The sequence below is a fragment of the Falco punctatus genome (genome assembly GCF_963210335.1).
Source record: "Falco punctatus genome assembly, chromosome: Z".
In the NCBI taxonomy this organism is placed as follows: Eukaryota; Metazoa; Chordata; class Aves; order Falconiformes; family Falconidae; genus Falco; species Falco punctatus.
This window is the reverse complement of record NC_137586.1, coordinates 23887498-23911026: the sequence shown is the minus strand read 5'-3', so window position 1 is coordinate 23911026 and position 23529 is coordinate 23887498. Positions and strand designations below refer to the sequence as shown.

Genomic DNA, 23529 nt, shown 5'->3' with positions numbered 1-23529 from the left:
TTAATTTTTAACTGTATGCCTAATCATACTGATGGAAAAGAAAAAAAGAACAACATTCAGAAAGGACAAGAAGAATTGCTTTAAAGATACATAATTCATTCTTCTGAGTTTAAGAAAGCTATAAAATCAATGCTTTCAAATTATTTCAGATAAGAAAAATCATGCAAAATATTAGTTAGAAACTGACCAGATGGAAATACAGCTTCTAGAAAGACATGGATTTTTTTGTCAATGCAATTTTTAGTATCTTTGCCTTCCAACTAGGGGGAATCCTTTGCAAACAAGGAACAATACAAAACAAAACCCACTCTGCCCTGGGCTTGTTTCTTTATCATAATAAAATCCTGCAGTATTTGGAGCTGTTAGTTGTAAGTGTTCCCACTATCTGTCTTGAGAACCTGCTGGAATTAAGAGGTGGGGCAGAAGCAACAACCTTCACTGCCCATTTTTATTTTCATCAACCCTGGCTTTCTACCTGAAGTATCAGACAGTTACATAGAACTCTCGTAGGGATGTAAAGAAACACATAAACTGCAAGTCTTATTAAAAAAAAAAAAAAGGCAAGACAAAACCAACACCCAATACTCACAGAAAAAACAACTACCAAAACCCCTGTATACTGCGCACAGGCCTAAATACTCAAGAAGGAAAACAATACTGTCTTTCCTATACAACACCCCTACTGATACCCTTCTTGCTTCAATTTCCATCTATGGGATATGTTAATCAAAAGAAAAAATAGGGTATGGGGAAACCAACGGTGGGGAACAGCAGCAATTGTGAGCTAATGGCACTTAATACTACCTTCAGTACAAAAAGTCCTTTTTAACCCCTTAATTCAGGAAAGAGACCAGATTTGGAAAACACAACTATCACATTCTGTTTTACATGAGTGTGATATTTTTATTCATTTGACATATGTTGCTTCCTGAACGGATTCAATGCATTTTGGCATTCCAGGACAAAACTGCTCTCATGGTGTTTGGCACTTCATGTACAATGCAGCCAGGAAGCCACTCCTTAGACTATGCAGCCATCTGCAGCAGATACCAAAGGTTTTTAAACAAGCAAGCTGCACTGCTCTAAATACGTAGTACTTCAATACACAAGTTCTCATCTATTAACGAGACTCTCCATCTGACTGCTTGCAGATAAATTCAGGCAATCTGCAACACCTAGTAGTTCAGCACCAAAAAAAACCCCAAAAAACCAAACACACACACCAGAAAGGGGTGGGAGGGGCACTGTGCAGGAATGAAACTATTTCCTACCAGAGTAACTCTGGTTGCTCTAATTCTTTTGTTTTATAAATTCTGCGGTCCATATATTAAAACAGACCCTGACACTCCGATTCACATGCACTCCCACCAAAAAAGCAACTGCCAGAATTCTTAGCTACAACTAGAACGGATCAAACAACAGAGGTCAGAAGAACCCAGCAGGCCCGAAACAACATGAGACTTAGTGATTCAAAGCAAGCAACAGCTGACGTACATGGAAGGAGGAGGAACCAGCCAAAACTGCAGCTAATAAGACGTGATAAACTGCTGCACTAAAACTAGACAGGTTACACAATACAGTCGGTGGTAACAGGAACACAAGTGGAAACACATTCATAGATCAGAGTTCAAAAAAAGAGGAGTGCATGTACTTATGTGCATTCATCGCCCATTTTGGGATCGTTACATTTTAAAGACAAAATATCCTACGAAAACACACACACAATGATGCACTCTAACATGTAAAAACACTATGTAGTGCCCTAATGAAAGTCACTACTGCAAGAAATAGCACACAGAACTGGACTTCCAATTTACTCTAGAATACTTCCCCTCCTTAAAGAACATTTCTATCTCTGTTTTGTGTTACCCACCTCAACAAGCTGGTTTGTTTTTCACTTTTACATTTGTTTAGCATCAAATGTAGTACTAAAACCAGTAAGCTTTTATTTATAATGCAGCTTTAAAGAGTTTTACTGTAATACACTTTTTTCACTGCTGTGGTAAAGAGTAGCCATTATTTCTATAACGAGCAAAATTAAAAAAACCCAACACCACTATTTTCTAGATTCTAAGCATTTTCTCTGTCTAGTTTATATAACAATTATGACACATATTAGCTCAACATTATTCTCAGCAGTTTTAAGAGTTACTACCCTGGGCAAATGAAGGAATCCCTGAATTGTACCTCTGTCTATTGTTTCCTTCTACATGTATTTTACAACTGTAACACAATCTCTATCCACTCCGATTAGTTGCTTGCAATTGCAATGCACAAGTATTGTTCTCCTGTGCATTACCTGTGGTTCTAACTATGAGACTCTTCACATCTCCCATGCAGCCAAACATTATCCTCTGTTTACTTAGCTTTGTTCTCACAATGCACATCTGATTTTTGCCACCTTACAATCTCTTTTCACTCCCAACACAGTAATGAAACATTTAAGCTAATGTTTTTTGTATTAAATTATTTTTCTCTTTAGTGTTGTGTTTCTCTAAGCCAACAGATGATGATTACAGAAAAAAAAAAAGAAGAGCTGTTATGTCATTTTTATTTTACCACATCAGTCATTTTGGAGATCAGATAAGCAACTGTTGTAACAAAATTAACAGAAGGTTATTCTTGAATGGCTTCCAAAGTATTTTTGCCCTTTTAGATAGGGAAGAATGACAGTTTACTGCTTACAGTAAAATTTTTAATAATTACTTCAAATTTAGACAATTATATTGAAGTACAGTTTCTCTTAAAATGCTGTTACCACCTGCAGTGGTGCACTACTCCCCCTTCTCTGGGCTATCCTATGACCCCAGGAGGTACCGGTTAGGCCGCCATGCCTTGAGTAATGAGTTGGGTGGTTAAGCACCCCTTGACTGTACCAGTTACTCCTACTCTGCTCAGGCAGAGAATGGCACCGTCTGTACTGGAACTCCTGTTGACTGGTACAAGGAGGGAAGAAGAATGAAAATAACCAGTTACTCCCTAACAACCTCATAATGCTCCTGCCAGATCACAGCCTGAGTTGTAACCAAGTAGAATTATATATTGTTCCTAGAATTTTTGAGAAAATTACCAATCCAGGTTGCAGGTGTGAAGGAAATTTGCTGATGACTAAAGCCAACCATCTCACAACGTTATAAACAGTACTCCCAAAGTGAGACCCTTCTGAGCTCTCCTGGACCACTGTGGGCTGTAACCAGCATCTCCCTCTGAGCAGGAGGACACTGCTCAGAGCTCACAAACTGCTAAGTTTGCAATACTAGGGGGGCCATCACGGAAAAGTGATGATGGGGCCTGGGCTGATACTCCTGCTCCTCAAGGCTCAACTCCTCTGGCTGTTGAGGAATGCAAACCCCTAAAACCCTGAGTATTTCACTGAACTCAAGGGCAAACTTGTAGTAAATACACCTTTGCTGTAATATGTATTGCAAGCTTGAAGCTCGATAAACCTTGAAGAAGGTTTATTATGTAACTTTTGTGATTTAAAACAGATTTTATTGATTTGCTGCTAAAATCTTAGTAATAATCTTGAACTATGAACAAGCTTTCTCTTTCTCTCACTCTCCCCTTTAATCTAAGCCATTGTCCAAGTCTGAGCCTAGGAATAGATCCAGCTGCACCTAGGTTCTACGAGATTTTAGAAAGCCAGGGGATCTACTCTGAACCTTGTGAGTCAACGGGAGGATCTCCTTTACCCTTTTATACCTTTGATCTCTATAAACTGTTTCCAACTGTATTCTGACTTTATTTGGCGGCCCCTCACTACAGGAGGGATGCAGAGGTGATGAAGCATGTCCAGCCACAAAGTTGCTGAAAGGTCTACACAATAAGTCTTACCAGAAGCGGCTGAGGGCAACTGGAATTGCTTAGACTGGAGAAAAGGAGGCTCATGGGGGACCCTATCACTCTCTACTACTGCCTGAGAGGAGGCTGTAGGCAGGTGGGGGTCAGTCTCTTCTCCCAGATCACAAGCAACAGGACAAGAGACAATGGCCTCAAATTGTGCCATGGCAGGTTTAGGTTGGGTAGTAGGAAAAAAATCTTTACTGAAAGGGTGGTCAAGCATTGGAACAGGCTGCCCAGGGAGGTGCTGGAATCACCATCCCTGCAGGTATTTAAAAAGCATGCAGATGTGGTGCTTAGTGACATGGTTTGGTGATGGACTTGGCAGTCCTGGGTTAACAGCTGGACTTGGTGATCTCAGAGGTCTTTACCAACCTAAATGATTCTATGATGTCAACTTAATTTCTCTCTGTATTTACTCCATGTAATAAGTAACAGAGTGACCCTTACCACTGAATCTTGTGCAGTCACATTTCCACAACTTCATATTAAACCTGCTTCACTTAAACTCCTTGGTGGCAATTCTTTAGGTGACCTGACCTAACTGCTCCTTTTGTGACATCTCCATAGATGATAATTCACTATCTAAAGTAAAAAATAAGTTTTTCACCTGACAGAATATTTAAGTAGAACTAAGATTCTTCCCTCCCATCACAGTGCAAATTATAGTCTCAAAACTGAATTCAAAGTTGATTTAATAATAGCTTAAAGTGTTAGTTAACTCCTGACATCCTTTCTAGCAAGGGAAAAAAAAAAAAAAAAAAAAAAAGAGAGACATACAATACTACTTTGACACTATTGAAGTTAAAAGTGGGACAGTGCTGTGCTGATTTGCTATTAACATGTCAGCCTCTTTCTCAGAATAGGAAAACAGAATTGAATAGCTCAATGTTAGAATTTCAGAAAATTTCATAACTGTGATTTCAAATAATTTGAATTGTCCAATGCATACTTCCCTTCAGACTTTTCAAAAATTAAAAGCAAGTTAATACACATTTGGGGAAAATGAGTAACAATCTGATTTTGAGTGAAGGTTATTCCCCTGTAGATATTTCATCCTCTTGAAGTGGAAATTTAAAACTTTCACAGGACTTAACAAAACGGAATGATGGTGATCTATGGATCTAAAATGAGCAAATATGTATTTGAATTCAGTGGAAATTGGCACTCCATCTGGGGCAGATGAGAGAAAGCAAACACAATTTTTTAAAGTTTAAGGAGCAATTTGTTGGTTCTTGATTAGTTGCTTTATGTAGAGGGAGAAGAGAAGTAAGAAAGAGGCTGAGGAAAAAAAAATTGAGTAAAGACACATCTCTTCATCTTCCATCTAACAACTTCTTTTAATCTGCTCCATTGACAGGGCCACACTCTTTCCTTCGCAGCATCACAGCCTACTGCTTGCAAAACCAATTCAGTAGCACTAACGTCATGAAAGACTACAGGACATTTGAAAATTTGACAGTATCTCTCCCACGGATCCCACAGATTTCCCACAGGAAAATCCCACAGAAATGTCTGTCTGTTCCACTGTCTTTCTCTAGGAAGTAGCAATGCAAAAAACACACAGGAATGCCATGATCCTCAGCACTTCCTGCTTTGCTTCAGTAAAGCAAGACATTTAAAATAAGTGCTCCTGAAAAACAGAGGAGCCTACCCAGATGACTAAGATGAGTAAATTATTCTAACCCAAGTCTATTAAAATCCATGTTAAGTCTATCTTGCTTTTCTAGTACTTGTACTGTTTATATTTTCACTTATTTAGATGTCATCTCTGGTACTGGATCCAAAGCATTAATGTCTAGATTAAGAAAGAATAATGCACTGGAAGCACACTATTTCCTAATACCCACAGAAATCTCCCTCCCTCACAAAATGTTGTTCAGAAAAAAGAAGTCTCCTAAAAGACACAAATAAGATGCACCATAGTTAAACAATAGTATAGTATAACAGTAATGCTCTCATAGTTTCTCCCTCCCCCGTATCAACATTTCTGATCTTATCCATCAGAATCAGAGCCAGACAGCTTGCCAAATTCAGAGTTCAAATTTATTTTCCCTTCCTGTCACATTCCCAGCAAAGATGGAAACACACAAGTTTAATCATCTTTTTCTCCTCTTGGTAGAGTCCTTACTTAATTGTTACCTTGTTTTTAATAGTTTGCCTACACCCATATGTGAACCAACAAAAGTGACCTTACAAGTAAAATTCTAGGCTTGCTCCAAATACTATTTTCTAGCATTCTACACTCCACCTGTAATTCCTCCCAGAAAGAGATCTACTAAAGAATTCATTAATTACTTACAATAAATCACCTTGGATAAGCTTAATAAAGCACAACTGAAACAAATGGTATAAAGGCTGGATAGCTATGAATCAGAAAGTTGTGAACTTCTGAGATTTTTCTCCCTCAGTGATAAAGTTTGTCAACCCCCCAAAAATATAGAATACCTCAGAAATTAAATGATCTGCAGCTTCAGGGTTAACATCACATATGATTATGTGACCAGAAGTAACCCAAAATGAGCATGTTCTCCTAAAAGGAGCTAACTATCAAGCTGACATTCCAGGTCACCAGAGACTAACTTGCCACAGCAAGCAAACGTACCAGCAGCAGGATTATCAAGTGCACATCAACAGCTGCCTGCACATTCATCTCCTCCCTCACATACACGTACTCCTTCAGGTACACCCACCTTGCAGGCCACAGTGGAAAATAAATAAGTTCAACACCTCCATATTATACTCTGTAGCATGAGCACGGAAAGCAAGTATTTACACAGCATTTAAGTCACGAAACATTTAGACCACTACACTACCATACTTTTTGGTTTATTTTTAAAGAAAATGCAGACCTCAACATTGTAAATACTTCTGCAGATGAGTTTTTTTGTTTTCGCCACAAGCGTGCATAAGCACAGAATATTAAGCATAATGCTTCCACAGAGGGGAAAAACCCCTATAATTTGCATTAGCATCATTATTTAAGAGTTCTCTAATATCCAGTTTCAAATATAAACCTCCATCTTATCCTCAGGGTTACCTGTAAAGTAAAGACGGAAGACCTGCAGTAATTGGATCAAATTGCCGACAACTGAGTTGTTCTTCTAAACAATCATTTTTTCCCCTCAAGGAAGGTAATGCCAGGATGACTACAGTCACATGTGGGGAGAAAAGCCACAAGTTTTCAAAAAGTTCCTAAGCAGCCTACCAGAAGTTTTCCAGACAAGCCTAGAAACACTTTCCACCACCCAAACACTTAAGATGACATCCACAGTTATTTTGGATGGCTGAACCTGATACCAAAGACTTAAGCAATTTACTTAGAGGAAACAAGCCCCCACGTATACACACACACACCTTTTGCTGATGTCACGAGGTTGGAAAACAAAAAAAAAAAGATGGTGAAAAGAACACCTGTGTTATGCAAAAGAAGCCTTCAAGTGAGGAAGTTCTGGCCCTAAGAGGAGACCAGCTGATAGCGTTGCAATCCACAAACAACAGAAAATTAGTTTAAAGTACGACAGAAGTAATTGTGGTTGTAGCAGTGGGAAGTCAGGACCTCCGACTCAAATAGTCCCCTGACAGAGGGCAACACCCCATTTGGGGACTACACTAGTTCACAAAAAGCTTCAGTGGTGCTGTCTGAGGATGCGTACCGATTTACACTAGAAACCAGAAACTTGTAACCAATCCTGTGTGTGAATGACAATGAACACGCTATGTACTATGAATATGCAAATACTCTGTGGTGTATAATGTGTACCCTAGAGTAGCTTGGTGTGTATATTAGGAGGAAAAAATCCTCCATCACCCAGTGCTGCAGTAAACCAATGTCGGCTTTTTAAACTATCATTTGGTTTAGAGAGTCTTCTTTGTTATGATTTTGAGTAACAAGGAAGGATGAAGAAATTTCTGCAACTACACTAAACTTAAAACCCGCATTATGGGACAGCAGACTATGGAAGAACATGAATTTTTTTCTTCCAGAACCACCTGGGAAGACAGGGCCCCCTGTGCAGCTACTTCAGGAACTTCTCATGCCAACTCAAGTTGAAAGCTGATGAGAAGGCTCCTAAGGCAGCAGTGAAACTCAAAGCACAGCACCTTCGGACACCAAGAACACTGTTCTGCTGCTACCTGTAAAATACTAACCGAATTTCAGATATTTTTGATTTAATTATTAACACTGGAGCTTTCCCCACCAAGGAGAATAAGGCCCTGGCTACCTCACAGGGAGATATCACCCTTTCCAAATTAAGGGTAAAATTACAAGTGTTTTATTTCCAGTATTTGTAACTTTTACTAACACTTCAAACCACTTTAAAGCTGCTTCTGCTCCGAAAGATAGCCCCAGACAACTGACACAAGAAGTAGCCACGGAGTGCTAGGAGCTCACAGGAAGACAATTATACCCCCAACCATCTACTTCACAAGTGCAATTTTAAGTTCAAGAGAACATAAAACTCAGCACTCCTAGAACAAGTATTTCCTCCCTACCTGTTCGTTCCTAGAAAGGAAATACCTACTCCAACAGGTGCAGTCTCTCCCACTGGAAGGGTGTGATAGTCCAGAATAGTCAGAAAATTCACTACTTGGACCATACCTATCTATCTATGTTTATTCCTCCCCAGCCAACTTCATGACAGGGTCTACGAGACATGAAGCACAGCACTGTATGTATTGGACTATACAAACTTGGAGAATTCAGTGCACTTAGACTTTTTTTTTTTTTTTTTGAAAAGGAGCTCATGCACCCAGTGAATTCCAAACTGATCACTCTGAAGATACTGACCTACAGTTTCTAGCAGTTACTATTCTCACAATGTGCATCTAAGCAAGGGAATCTTAAAAGAATGTTTGTTTTTAGCAGTTGTTTTACTTTGCATACATAATATAGCCTTATGCTTGCAGAATTAAATTACAGAAGTGTGAAACAGAAGTTTGAGAAACCATACTTTATTTACAAAAGATGCAAGAGTGTATAATATTCGCTATTTAAAAAATGAGAGCTGTGAAAAAAGTCACGCATTTTGGAATCACTTACCCTCTTTCTGATAAGTTTTCTCTTACAGGGACAGCAGTTGTCCTTACTATCATAAGTAATCAAGGCACAAAGCATTCCCCCACCTTCCTAATCAAATTTATGTACAAATCTTGTTATCTAATGTTTTCCTGGCCATGCCAAAAAATAGAACAGTACGACCATCCCATTCATTGCTACTGAAGTGGACAAAAAGGGGAGAAGAGTACGTAATATCTTATCTAATAAGATCAAGCCTTCAAATGAAAGAATCTCCGAAGGCTTAGCTACCTTCTGATCTTATTACAACCTCCAGGACAGCCACAGCAGCCATGATCACTCACATTGTCCTCAGACTCCGCTCAATCATCACTTTTTGTTCCTATGTATAATGATCGCTTGGTATCAAGTCATCTACAAATTAGTTCCAGATACCGAAAGAACTAGCCTACTTTTTGACTTAAACTACCCTAGAGAAGCTAGTCACAATGCTGATGTTCTCCAGTGTAAGTACACTTTAGTCTGGTCTAATTCAGACACAATGAAGAGGTTTGTTTAACTTTATTTCTCTCTTATACAAAGTCAGGATGTATTTTAAAAGGTGGAAGGTGCAATTAGTGTTGCAACATCATGCTTCTGCATTACCTTCAGGGGAAGTACAGGTGTAACTAAACAGAGCAATAAGCCAAATAGCCATATTGAAATTTGGGCATCAGAGAAACAAGTATCTTTAAAAGAACTAGTAACTAATGAGGTTACACAGCAGGACAAGTAGAGTTATCCAAAGGCTACTATATAATATAAATACTACCAATTCCAGCATAGCAATCTTCACATTTTCATTTTTCTTAGGCAGATGAGATTTATAGATCTCTCCTAAATCAGCATCCTTACTTTCAAACCTTAACATTTATAAGGTTTTACTCACAATACATGAATACTGTATTAATTAGAAATAAAGAAGTAGTTCAATAAAGTAATTTTTAAAACAATCCTTCAAAAACAACTATACCCAGCCTGTCATTAAAGCAGTCGAGTTTATCTCTCGATTACCTGTCCTCTTATAATCTTAAAACTCAACAGAACTGCTTAACAATTAATTATTGCTAAAGTGCACTAGGCAGTGTTGTTTAGGCCCACTAATTTTTACCAATATTTACTCAGCAGGAGACAAGCATGCCAGCTGTGCTGATACAGTGGGTTCTGCATGTCACCTTCACAGCTGGAAACTGCAGTGGTACACTGCAGCTGCTCCCCAAGAGATGAAGAGAACTGTAAGGACTGCATGAAATCCGTATTACACGCTTTCACAAGCCCTCATCCCACCAAAGAAGTACTTCTTGTCCAGAAATGGACCAGAGTCTGTCATGTGACTCACCACAGAATTGTTCACAAGTTACCCACAGCACGAACAAAAAGATAACCCCTATGCATTCAAAACATTATGCAAAACTCCCAAAGTCAATTACACTTTTGGAAGTTATAGAAGACATAACCTATACCTCACAAGCGTGCATTGGCCTGCACAGCTGTTCCAAGACACTAAGCTAGCAACGTAAAAGGTTACCAAAAGACACTGCACCTTCTGAACGGAGGGGTGTGTAGGGTGTATCTATAGATTACTTACTACAGAAACTGATAAATATTGTACCTGCAATGTTTTCATTCCAATTTGAAGTGTTTTCTGACATCATTTTACTTACTCAAAAGCTCACAAGGCAAAACGGTGATGTTTCTAAATCTTTGTTTTCCACATTTTTCACATTTAACCACCTACACCAACTGTCACCATCAACATTTGCATGCTTACATAGGAATAGTGTCTACTTTTTTCATATCCATAACAGTAGCTTTTCTGTCAACTCAACTAGTTATGCATTCGGAAAAGGTTAGATTTGTAATTCCTCTATGTGTAGTAAATGCCAGACCATCCTTTAGCAGATCAGGTTATTCTATAGGGAGATCTGCTGAAGAGATGACATCTCAACCATTTGATCTTTACGTAACATTTTCCCTAGAAGATTTTCCTTTTGCTGGGGAGCAGGAAGGACAAAAACAAAACAAGAAAACAAAGCGGACTGCCAGTGATTGATTCATTACACCCCTACAGGAAAGCTGAGTTGAGGAATTTGCTCCCATCCCCTTCTATTTCTAGAAACTACTGCTAACATGCTACGTATAATGTATGTTACATCTGTGCAAGCCTCTCCTTCGCTTTGATGTTCCAACCATGGCTCTTTATCCTTGGGACTACAGACTCAGAAAGAATTTCACTGATGACAATTTGTAACACTGTTTTCTTACACCACCAGCTTAACACACTATGCAACTTTCAATTAATAATAAATTCTCTGCAGAGCCCCCTCAATTCCATACAAATGTGATGTGCCCTATAAGAGCACTACATTTATACCAAACATTATCTACTGGGCAGCTTATTCATCAGACAAATCTATTCATATTTTTACTAATATGATAATTATCCTAATGAAAATCACATTCCATTGTATGACGTATGCTGTAACTTACAGCTCTCTGACTGTAAGCATACCAACCTAAAATGACTGATGTTTACTTCATTTTAATTTAATGCCTAAGCAAAACACAGCCAGGCCAAAATAATGTTTCCCCAAGCCATCGACACATACCTATGAAAGTGTTGTGTCAAGCAACATGAGCTACCATGTGTATACTTACATAACTCACAACATGAATTATCAGTGTCAGACTGATTTTTAGTTGAGACTGATGATCTCAAGAAAGAAAACACTTCTTGATAACTCCTAAACTATGTTAACAATATGAACGGCATTCTACGATATAATGATTAACTATAAGCTGTACTGAATTACACTTTCCTCATTAAAAAGGGCCTTATCTATAGCTACCATGGTGACAAAACACCAACGTAAAAAGTTGTGGCTCCACTACAAGGATCTATTCTTCGACATGGCATTGAAAAATATCAAGTGCATCATGAGAAACACAAAAGGTCTGAAAAGAAACAAAATTGCATGCATTACCAACACAGTGGTTTACAACTAAATTTGTCATGCACTGCTACAACCCCTGCCCCTGCCCCCCGCCCCCCCCCCCCAAGAATCTTAAGTCATTATTGGGGCTGAAACACTGCTTTGGGAAGTGATGGCTCTTTGTAAAAGGATTACTCTATTTAGACCTCATTGCTTTTCTGCCAAGCATCAGCCATATAAGGAAACCAAAGTTCACTGCCATTTATTTTGTTCAGCGCTTTCTGATGCCCAAGAATAACCCTTACTGCCGCCTGGAAAGGTAGGTCTATAAATTCCAAGCCAAAACATTTCCTTGTGATCTGTCATAAAAGCCACTTCAGGTCAGCTAAATGTTAACATTTTTCCTCACGGCATACCAAAACAGATGGAGTTGGATTAGTAACTTTTTCCTCAAACACTACATGACTTGATGCTGTTAAAGAACTATATAGTTGGAGTATTTTAAATTTTGTGCAGAAATTACTTTGTCCAAGCCTCACAAATACCAACACATCTCAGACACCTGAGAGACCGAAGCGCACACATCCTATCTGACCAGCATGCTCCTTCCCAGTTGGACAAACAGGAACAAAAATTTAGATAAGCCAGTACAGAGCTATGGCTTCTAGCTCATTTTGAACATTCATACTACGAGAAATTCCTTGCCTTCATGAAAGAACTAAGCAATAACTGCCTCTTTGAGGTATGTGAAATGCATCTGGTGGTGAGCAATACTGCTTTCACTACATGCAACTAGTTAGTTGGCATAACTTAACAGACACCAGCAGTACAAAACCTTACACCAAAACTTCACATTTTGTTTTCCCTCCAACAGCTTCAAACGGGACTCCTTTCAAAAACAATAAAGGAGAAAGTAGTCATCAAAACCGAACAAGGCTACATAAGCTTGTAGGTTCAACTGCACACACTTTTAAAAAGTCAGACTTTTTAAAAAAAAAAACAACCCTGAGGTTCTTAACATAAACTTTTCAAGGATCAAGACGCAATACAGACCTCTGCTATACAAGCTGAAAAATATGCAGTCCAATTCGTCATCTTGAGGACAGAGAGGGGGCGGAGGGGAGGAAGAGGTGGCGGCAGCAGTCGAGGGGAAAAACTGACACAAGCAATTACAGAGGACTACGAGGGCACGTTTTTATACAGCAATTTAACAGCTATCTTCCAGAAGCCCGGCCAGACGTTAACCGACATTCCAGTAAACAAGGTGACAGACAAGCAAAGGCAGACACGGGCAGCACCAAGCCTCGAGATCTTTCGATTAAATAAAAGATTACTACCTCCTCTAGGACTTTCTTATTTCCCGAGAAGTTAGATTACACTCGCAGGGCCAGCAATCATTTCGGGGAGGAAGGAGCTGAAGCGGCAGAATCACGGTGTCGAGCAGCTTCAGTTCAGTACCTTCTCCAGCCGAACAAAGAAACTTCTGTGCCCGAGGAACTCAAGAACTTTCGGTCCCCCCCGACGCCTTCCTCAGCCTCCACGCGACCAGCGGCCCCGCTCATGCCCACGGCATTTCGACCAGAGAGGGGGAAACACAAAGGGCAGCTGCCCTACGCGAGGCGGAAAACACAGAAATATAAAGGCCAAAAACAGGATATCGAGATGAAGCGTGAACTCCTTCCTCCTTCCCCACCCCCTTCAGCAGAGGGAGGGTTTTGCCGTGGCTGCCGCCGCTGCTCCCCGAGCCGTCCCCGTTCGATTTACCTTGTCTGTCGGGCGCCCCGCGCCGCTCCGGCAGGCGGGGCTTCCTCCGGCCCCGCGGGGACGCGCTAGAGCCCACCGAGTTTCCTCCCGTTCGAGGGGGAAGGGGCAGAGGAGTGCGGCGAGCGCCGGGCGGGGGGAGAAATGCAACAGCTTTCACCGGGCACGGGGGCGGGCGCGGCGCGTGCGACGTGCGTGCGCGCGTGGGGAGGGCGGCGGCGGCGCCGGGCCCCTCCCGCACCGCCGGCCACGCCCCGCTCTGCCCCGCGGGCGGCCCCCAGCCGCGCCGGCCCCGCCCGGCAGGAACGACGCCCGGCGGCGAGACCGCAGCGCCCCGCGCCACCCGGCCGGCCCCGGCGGCGCGGCCTCGCCCGCCGGCCTGCGTCCCCGGCGCCGCCGCTCCGCCGCCAGCTCCTCACCCCCGGCCGCGCCGACCGAGCGCGGCCGCCGCCCCGCACGCCCCCGCCGCCGCCAAGGGCAGGAGGGGAGCGGGATGGCTGCCAGCCTCACCTGCCCGCCCGCCGCCGCCGCCGCCCTCTCTCCCCGCCTCCTTTCGCACACTTCCCTCTTCTCCCGCCGCTTCAGCCTCCCGCCCCCCCTCCCCGGCCTGGGCAGCGGGGGGTCCGGGGAGGCGGCGGAGCTGTGGCGAGGGGAATGCCCCGGCGGGGACGCGCGATGGGGAGCAGAGGGGCGTAACCGGGGGGACGACGCCGCGCCCCTGCGGCTGCCGGCGCCGCGCACTGCCGCCCAGGCCGGGGGAGGCACCGCAGCGGCGGCGGGCGGAGCGGGAGCTGGGTCGGGACCGGGTGGAGGCGGGAGCGGGACCAGGAGGCGCGGCGCCCGCGCCCCCACAGGCCGCGGCGGGAGGGGGAAGGGGACGGGCGGGCTACGCCGCCGCCGCCGCCGGCTCCCGCGGGCCTCCCCTCCCCCGCCACCGGTGTGGGGCTGAGAGCGGGATGCCGCGCCGCAGCCAATCGCGAGCCAGGGGCGTCATGAGAGACGGGCCGCCGCGTCCAATCGGGCTCGGCAGGGGGCGGGAGGGGGTTGTGGAGGAATGGGGCGCGGTGGGGCCGGGGGCTGGGGCCGGGACTGCAGGGCGGGGCCGGGGCAGTGAGGGCGCGGGGCGGCCGGGGGCGCTGAGGCGGGGCCGAGCCGAGCGGGGGCCGGGGCGGGGGCGCTGCGGCGGGGACGCGTCCAGCGGCCGCAGAACGGGACCTCGCGCCTCCGCCTGACGTGCGGCCCACTCCGGGAACTGGGATGGGGCCGGCGCGGCTGGGGAGGCCCTTCCCGGCCCGGTAACGCAGCAGGGAGCGGGCGTCGCTGGTTTTCCCGCGCGGTGTTGGCGCAGCTTGCCTTCTGCAGGGGCGCGTTGGCTGCCTGGGCGCATTCGGCCCCGAACGATGGGCCACTGCGCTTGGCACGGCACGGCTGTCGGCTGCCCGGTGTCCGCGGCCACCCTGGGCGCTGCCGGGCTGCACCTGGCGCTCCCGGCGTTTCGGTTATCGGGATCTGCGGAAACGAGCACATCGCGGGGAAAACTAACAACCTCCACCCAGACATGATGATATTAACTGATATTATGATACGTGATATTAAATGGCGATCCAAACAACAAGTAAAACAGTGCCGCATACATGGTCACACCGTTTCACAGAAACCCCGGCATACGGCTGTGTTTCCTCTCCGAGTATTTCAGCACCCTCGGTACAAGACGATGGTACCGAAAATGCTGTTAGCTGTAACACAGTCACGCGCAAATACGTTTGAAAAGCAGACAGTGGGTTTACTGTAGGTCACACGACTTGGGTATTGGTGTTTGTTGGATCATGACAGTATGTTGATGGAAATGTTTTTCTGTTTAATTTCCTTGATTGTTTGAAATGAGTATTTGATAACCTATTGTGTACACAATATGCCATTTTAACAGTCCTGGAGCCTGGAGTTCTGCTCAGCCACAAAACGGCACACAAAGCTGACAGCAGGGTGGATTTCTACATGCTGCTCACCTTATGCTCCTTAATTGTGTTCCACAGAGACAACGTCTAAAACAGAGGTAGTTTTATCTTCATGCCTGTTTAATCCCTGGCTCCTCTGCTGGGACTGCCACCAGCTCAGGTGGGATAGTTATTATGATATCATTTTATTATGGTAATCTGTTTACTGAGAGATGAACAAAATGCTAAAAAATGCCATTTTACATGAGCCATTGAACAGCAAAGGAAAATGTTATGTCAGGTTAGTGATGACCTGCCACTGATTTTAGCATACAACTAGATGTGAAAAGTCCTTTAAACTCTAACCAGTCCCTGAAAGTAACTCCAGTTGATATTTCCTGTTCAGGACCATCATTTACTTCATCCAGTTTCTTACAGGGCTTTGGATGAAGAAGCTTTGATCTTTAGCAGCAAAACATACTGTTGATCACATTTGTAAAAGTCCACTACATTTAACAATACTGTTCTTTATTTAAAACTTCTTATCTGTGTATGGGAATTGTGTGTTCAAGTATCCAATTTGTATGCAGATACAGAAAATAAGCATGCATTTTTACTAGGGTAATAATACTTGCTCATTGTTTCTTTACTTTTCTACAAATCTCTCCATTTTCACATACAGCCTTCTTTGGAGACTACATCTATGCCTAGGATTAAATAATTAAACTAAATTAAATGCAACCATCAGAGTTTGTAAAACAAAATTATATATGTATATGTATTTCCCAAAACATTAAATCACTTCCATTTCTTCCCATTCAGGTAAGCCATTTTTCTTCAAATGAGTCAGCGTTGGACTAAGGCCAATATGAGAACTTCACCCCCACTCACAACAGATTTTTAATTTCTCACTGTAGTGCACTACACTGGTGCTATAATAAAATTACTGATTTTTTTATCTCATGCGAACAATTGATCGTTCCTAATACGCAGTAATGTATCCTTACCATAATTAATGCGAATGGCTGTCTGTGACTGATGTCTTCCATCATGAACTCTTCCAGGCACCTCTTTTATGCATGAATTATCACAATTTTTTAAACATGAAAATGTTCTGTGGCAATGTTTACTGCAGATTGCCCAATGCATTTGTTAATGCAGCAGGGTGATAGATGGGTGTGGGAAATTTATAGCAACTGTTGCTCCCATGGTTAATCTACGGTAGTAATGTTAGTTTCAGTCTGAGATACTATTTCACTTACCGTTTTAGCCATCAAAAATCAAAGCCTAGTCAAAGACTACTGAAACTTTAGCTAGCTAGCTAGAACACAGCTCCTGAAGATGTTATACAGACAAGATACAACTATCTATACAAATTAAGAAAATACCAGGAGTTATCCCAGGGATTTAAAAGTGCTATAAATATCAAGAAAGTATTTCGATTACAGCTTCAACAGAGTCCCCAGCAACGTTAATTCCCAGTGTTGGTATCCCAGTTACCAAATAATTACAGATTAAGTGCACAAAGTAAAAAACACAGAGTTAGATAATGAGTCTTTCAAGTGAGGCCATGCAACTGATCCCACTGAAAATTTAAACCATGATTTCACAGCAGACACCAAGTCCAAACTCCTCTCGTTCAAACTTCTATTTTTATATTTGAACAGGAATGCTTGTAAATACTGCAACAACATGCAGCTAAACTGAAAGAACAGTCGGTGAACCAGCCACCTCTGTTTGTCCCTTTCAGGAGTTCAGTGGTCTAAACAAAGTATACACAGTTTTTCACAGTAACAGGGTTTAATTGATGCTTTTCCCTGTTAATACTGTTGTTCATTACATTTGTGCATTTCCACTTTTCCAAGAGCTAGACTGAAAGGCCCCCAGGCTAAGCGCTTCTGCTTATTAAATGCTCAAGTAGTGACTTGAATGGTGGATTGTATCTTGATTTGAATTGGGACTTCTGGACACCATTACAATATAAATATTAAATAATAATTACTGAAAGTAATAGCTACCTGAAAGACATAAAGAGACAATAAGTAATCTTTCCTTTAACAAGTATATATTGGAGTTTATTTTAGATACTCCATAATTTAAATTTGCACATGATCTGTCCAGAATGTCTTACTGTAACATTGTCTGAATTGATCTGATTCACAGCTGGATTACACTACATTTACGCTGGTGAAATCAACACAAAACTGATTTCATTCAGTGGCAATTAAGTCTTAGAAGTATATTGTTATGAATTCCTAAATGCATAATGCCTATCTGGTACACTTAAAGACAAGCTAAGTAAACAACCTCTGCTTGGTCTAACTGTGATACAATCCCAAATTTACACTGGTTAAATGTTGCATTACACCATATGAAGAAGTTTTTTCCTGTATTTGGTTGTCTTATTTTTCAAACAGTAAACAGAAGTAATGAAAGTAAATCTGTTGTGTGACTAAGTTTTGGAGTATTATGCAAGTACCAATAGAAAACCTTTGTAACACCACAACGTATTTTGTATATGCTGTGTTCTAGAAATTATTAGGAATGTTTTAGAGTTATTTTTAAACATTTTATTGTGTCTTTTTGTTTGTATTTCTTTTCCTTGGTTACCATGGGTGAGCTCCTGGACTCTGAGGAACATTTGGCTGAACCTTTCACATGGAGGAGAAAAGACAAAAAGGTAATATTAAGGCACCTTTATTCTTGCCTGATTTGGACTGCTTTGCTCCTGACTTTAAGCTATGCAGCTGCCTCTTAGCCTAAGAGTCTGTTTTGACATCTGATGCCCCCACATAAATCTTGTGCTGGTCAAAACAAACTGAAAGGAATGAAAATGAAGCCATGCCATGTGAGGAAACAGACATCTGCGGATTGTAACCATCAATCCTTTGCTCACCAGGTCCTGCAGATCTCCTTCTGGCCACACTGAGTTAACAAAGAGTTAAACATGAAGTTTGCAGAAAGAGCCAACTATGAAGTTGCCTAAAACAAGCCATGCACTCAGTATTTTGCCTATGTACCGACAGTGGGTTTGGACTGCCTTTGATAAGGTTCTTGGATCCAAAAAGGGTAACAGTGAGTGCAGCTGAGGATACTTGTGTCTGGAAACCAACCATAAAAGAACACTGTACAGCTTCTAATCAGATCTGGCATAGCTTTCCTATAGAAAATCAGTCATGCTAGCTCTATAGTAGCTCTCTACTGGTTATATTGCTTTGCTAAGGTTAATAATTAGTGCTGCACCCTGCAGGAAAACCATCACTCCTCACTCTCTCTCCACTGGTAGGAAAGACGAATTTCTGTGGCAACTTTGTTTAAAATTGGTTATGGTGGGTTTTTTAATCTAGTGAAAACCAGACAGAATGTGTTCTGGCATAACAAGCTGGTGAGCAGGTCATGTGTAGACACTGTAAATGTTACCACAAATATCATTCCAAAATTATTCTCTATAGGCACATTTATGATGATATCAGTTATGCTAACCATTAAATAAATCCAGATTTCTCTAATTGTAGGATGAATCACTTTTATTTTACATCTCTGTTCTGGCCATTAAGTTTTATTAGAAGGTTGTTATGCTGTTAATACCAATCTCTTAGGAGATTTTAGCAGCACTGTCGTATATGTGCACAGTTAACAAATTCCTTACTTTTTCCTTGTCATTTTCTGTGAATAATGTCAGTCATGTAAAAATAAAGACTAAAGCTATGTGACTTCCTGGCTTCAGTGTTGTCTCAATATTAGAAGCTGATTTTCTCAGGGACCATCATGTTTGGAACCACAGGTGAAACCATTTTGAAGCAAGGAGATCCAGACAGTCCAGTGAGATCAACTATCCTGTCTCCAGGCCTGTTACACTAACAGATTGCACCTTAAGCAAAGACTCTTCGATTCGTAGAAAAGCTACTGTGGAACATTTTCAAGAGAGTTCAAAAAACAGTCCTTTTGATTGTCCTCCATCTGCAGTTAGGGTTCATGATAAAAGATTAGTTTGGGGCAAATAATTACTTTTTCAGCATCTGTTAAAACAGTTGCCCATTTTTTTCATCATATAAGAAGTTCAAGTGCAGTTAAACAAGAATCAGCTTGTCTTCTCCATTTCTCTTCTTTATGAAGTCTTCAGTTCTTTTAGTTATTTCTTCCCTTTCTTCTCCCCACCTGACAAACATAAAAGACATAGTTCTAGGTGCTAAGAAATATTCTCCTTCAAGTGATAAGAAATAGTCTCCTCTTTTAAGTATTTTATCCCTTCTTCTTTGAACAAGCAAAATACAAAAGATGGCACTTGTATGACTAGCATAACTGAAAACCATTATAGACATTTTTAATTTCACTTTGGAAAGAATGTTTTCAGAGTAGCTTTTTAAAATCTAAAATAGACATTTTTTCATTTATATCTGTCTTAAGTTCTAAGGCATGTTAGTTGCAAACAGTAAAACTAATATTTTTATTGTTTTCTCCATCAAAAGCCTTACATTGCAGGTATGAGTATTATGCTATATCAGTAAGGAAATAGTGACTTTCTGGGCCAGAAATGTTAAAAAGTTGTGTGTTAACTCATTTCCATGCCTGCAAACAAACAAAAGCTCTCAAGAGAGAAGGTGGCTTTACCAAAGCTTTAAGAAGTACACTTTAGACCTGTAATTACTCTTTATTATGATTTCTACAAGTAAAATACTGAAAATTTTTTACTTTGTTAAACTAAGGTTGCAAAAATGCATAGATTCTGATTAACCATGCTGTTAGCAACATAGCAGCGTTTACAACTGAGCATCATGACAGCATCAAGTCAACAGTTTTTCATGAACACATTTCAAAGTACTGTATTGGCATACATTCAGACTAAACAGACACACAACTCTGGCTAGAAAGACTCCCTTTGGATTTGCACAGAAAAGATTTCATGAAGGAAAAACATAACCTCATTCTTTGCTGTTGGTGAGACAAACCCACATATAACCTAAATGCAGGTGGCACATAAACCTATCAACTAATGCAAAAATGTTCAGAGTAAAACACAGTTACTGTTCAGAGCCTTCAGGGCACTGCTTTCCAACCTTCATGTAGTGGTCTGTCTTTACCTGAAGTTAAAATTTATTGTATTATTTCCCTCCTCCACCCATACCCATTCTGTTTGCTGTAAAAGTGGGATAGAAGTGTTTCAATTAAAGTATTATCTCACTTCTGTGCATTTTGAGAGTACAGTTATGATGCCATGTCTATTACAGTGTGATACAAATGAGACAAGATTTGTAGAAGAGGCAATATCTTTAATTAGATCAACTGATGGAACTAGAGAAAACAAACAGACATTTTGACTTGACTGACATTCATTAATCAGATCTGACAAGTAGCAAAATCCAAACTAAATACAAGTGGGACATGATTGTTCTTAGTATAATAAAATTATCTTAATCAATTAAATCACTGGAGAGAAAACTGTAGCTAACAGGAATGTACAAAGATGAATCAGCAAGAAAACCGTAAGCTTTAAAAACAATGTCACTACTGAGACCACAATTCGTTTATCCACCGAATTTAAAAATTTAGTTCCCAGGATTATTTTTTAAACATGACTTGTAGGTCCCCTGTGAGCACATGGACTATGCAAGAGATGGAATATTCTCTTTATGGAAAAAATATTCTATCCATTGCTGTGTTTTGTTCTTGATCAGTTATTTATGTGAGTTCATTGTAGTGAATAATGGTTGATTGGTTTCATGCACAAAATTCTCATGAGAGTATGTGTTGTGTTTAGTGTAATACATCAAATTTTTAAAGTTTATGAGGAAGACTCATGGAAATTAGTAGTTCTTTTGGGTGTTGACATCAATTATGTTAAATATGTCAGTATTCATGAATTTTGCATTTGCTGTGCCAGCAAGGTTTGGTTCTAATGAGTGCTTGTTAGTACAGGAGAAATCTGCTCTGGATTGTGAGTTTAATACTAGAACTGTTACTTAAAAAGAGGTGGAAAAGAGCTCCAGGAAGAACCCTCAAGCGTGTGTTTTAGTAGACGCTGTATTTATTTAATGGTTTTCTGTATATATACCAGCATCAAGTAGTATGTAATAGAAAGGAAGATGCTGTCATTGAGGGTTCCTTTTTGCATTATTAGGTTCATAGGTGTATTTGCGTGGTTATTTCAATCACAGAGCCTGCTCCTTGCAGGGCAGTTCCATTTTTCCTATTGTGTTTTGCATGGTGACTGACTTTCTGAAGAGTTTGTTTATTGTGGTTTCCTCCACAGGGTAATTTGTATTGTCACTGTTTGTCAGCCATGTGATCTAGAAAGGTGATGTTCATATTCTAATATGGGAAGGGCAGTAAATACCAAATTAGCAGTGGAAATCAGGGGAGCGGCTGAGGTGATAAAAATGTGTATCTTTCAGATACAGAGTAAGTTTGGTGGCACAGTTCTCTCAAGCACCTTCCCGTGAGCAGTTCATGAACACGCTGCTGTTACTGGCATGAGGGACAGGGTTTAAAATATTTTCTGACTTTGCTTGCCCCACCCTACTGATCTGCACAATTCTTTGCAAGTAGCAGCTACCTTCATCTGAAAACCATTGATTTAGGTGTATCAGCATTGTTTCAAACGAGAGAAACAAGTGTACTCTTTTTCAGTTCTTTCTTTACCTTTGACAGAAACCGTCTTGAATTAAGCCACTGTGAAACCAAGAGGCTTTGGGGAGAGAAATCCTCAAAGATGTGAATACTCATAAACTGCTTTTTAAGACATTCATTCATATGTTAAATGACACTGTCCTTGTCAGCCTGTTCAGTGTTTTAGATCTGCACAAATACTTTCTTATGCCAGCTCTGAAGAAACAGGAAATTGCCAAGGTATGGTTGCGTTCTTTTCCATCACATATCCATTTTTACTACATGAGCTACTTATGTTTCAATACACCTGCTAATAAATAGAATTCTGGAGATAAACACACACACATTAACCTGCTAAAGCCTAAAGCTGACATACGATATGTAGGACATGTATGTATATAAATCATATATGTGGTGTATATATATATATGTGCACAAGTATTTAAGTGGTAAGCATTCACCCTTATACTGTAAAATGCCTACGGCATAAGTTTAATTACTCTTTAATTTTAAGGCAAATAAATGTCAATAAAAATGTATGGACATGAAAGCTATGTGAATTACACATAAGTTTGGAAAATATGAATGATGGCCAGAAATTTAAGTAATTCAACAGACATGCTACCACCACAGAGATTTAAAATGTAAAGATCTGCTTTTTCAAATGCAGATATACTTTTCATATGAGTAAGCTTATTGACTTCACTATGATTGCTAATAGAAATGGAGTTGTGCACCTCAGTCTAGATCTGTGACCTAAGGGTTTGTTTACATTGAATCAGAAAAGTACACTAAATCTACTTGATTGACACACCTTAATTTCATGTGATGCAGTTTTAGTACGTACTAGCTGTTGAGATAACAGAAAGCCTATATACCCATTTGAAGCTTACAAAATGTGACATGTGTAATGTTTTACTGAGCTACTCACCTTTCCACCCATCCCAAGCTGACAATATGCTGGAGGGGTTAGGAAGGTACGAAAGTCCCTATTTGCACCTGAGTTCTGTTGCCTCATTATAACATCAGAGACTCACAATACAGAACTTCAAGCTCTTTCCACCTGCTTGCTCAGCAAAAATCAGATACAGAGCTTCAGACAGCACTTACTGACCCTCGTGACAAACTCTGCCCTTGTTCAGTGCAGTGTGGAAGGAGCTCAGACCTTGCTGAAATGAGGACCACATCCATCTCTGACTGCCATAGACAGCTAGCTACACTTCTCCATGCCAAATGAAGTATCCTATTCCACTGCAGGAGAACGAAAAGTAGATAACCAGCAATCCTCCTTCCACCTGCATATGTTAGGAAAAGCTTGACTGGATTTTGTCATGGGAAGACATATTGAAGCCAGTTTGCTGCAGACAGTGTTGACACTAGTGTGTTCAGTGAGGAC

General features: G+C 41.2%; 1 protein-coding gene and 1 long non-coding RNA gene across 12 annotated transcripts in view; one reads left to right on the top strand and one right to left on the bottom strand.

Annotated features, from left to right (window-relative positions):
- Positions 1-14159, bottom strand: part of ERBIN (erbb2 interacting protein) — a 122392-nt gene extending 108233 nt beyond the window's left edge. For 2 of the 11 annotated variants that reach the window (XM_080372802.1, XM_080372798.1), the window contains exons 1-2: positions 13597-13834; positions 13170-13442 (exon numbers count right to left, since the gene is read on the bottom strand). The gene's annotated coding sequence lies outside the window, so the exon portion shown is untranslated. Of the gene's footprint in view, positions 1-13169; positions 13443-13596; positions 13848-14103 lie in introns of those variants that run through there. The other 9 variants (XM_080372803.1, XM_080372801.1, XM_080372808.1 and 6 more) reach the window with 8 other exon arrangements.
- Positions 14160-14438: 279 nt separating this feature from the next.
- Positions 14439-19241, top strand: LOC308056910. Its single transcript, XR_013925017.1, has 2 exons — positions 14439-18207; positions 18427-19241. It is a non-coding gene; the product is annotated as an uncharacterized lncRNA (long non-coding RNA).
- Positions 19242-23529: the final 4288 nt, after the last annotated feature.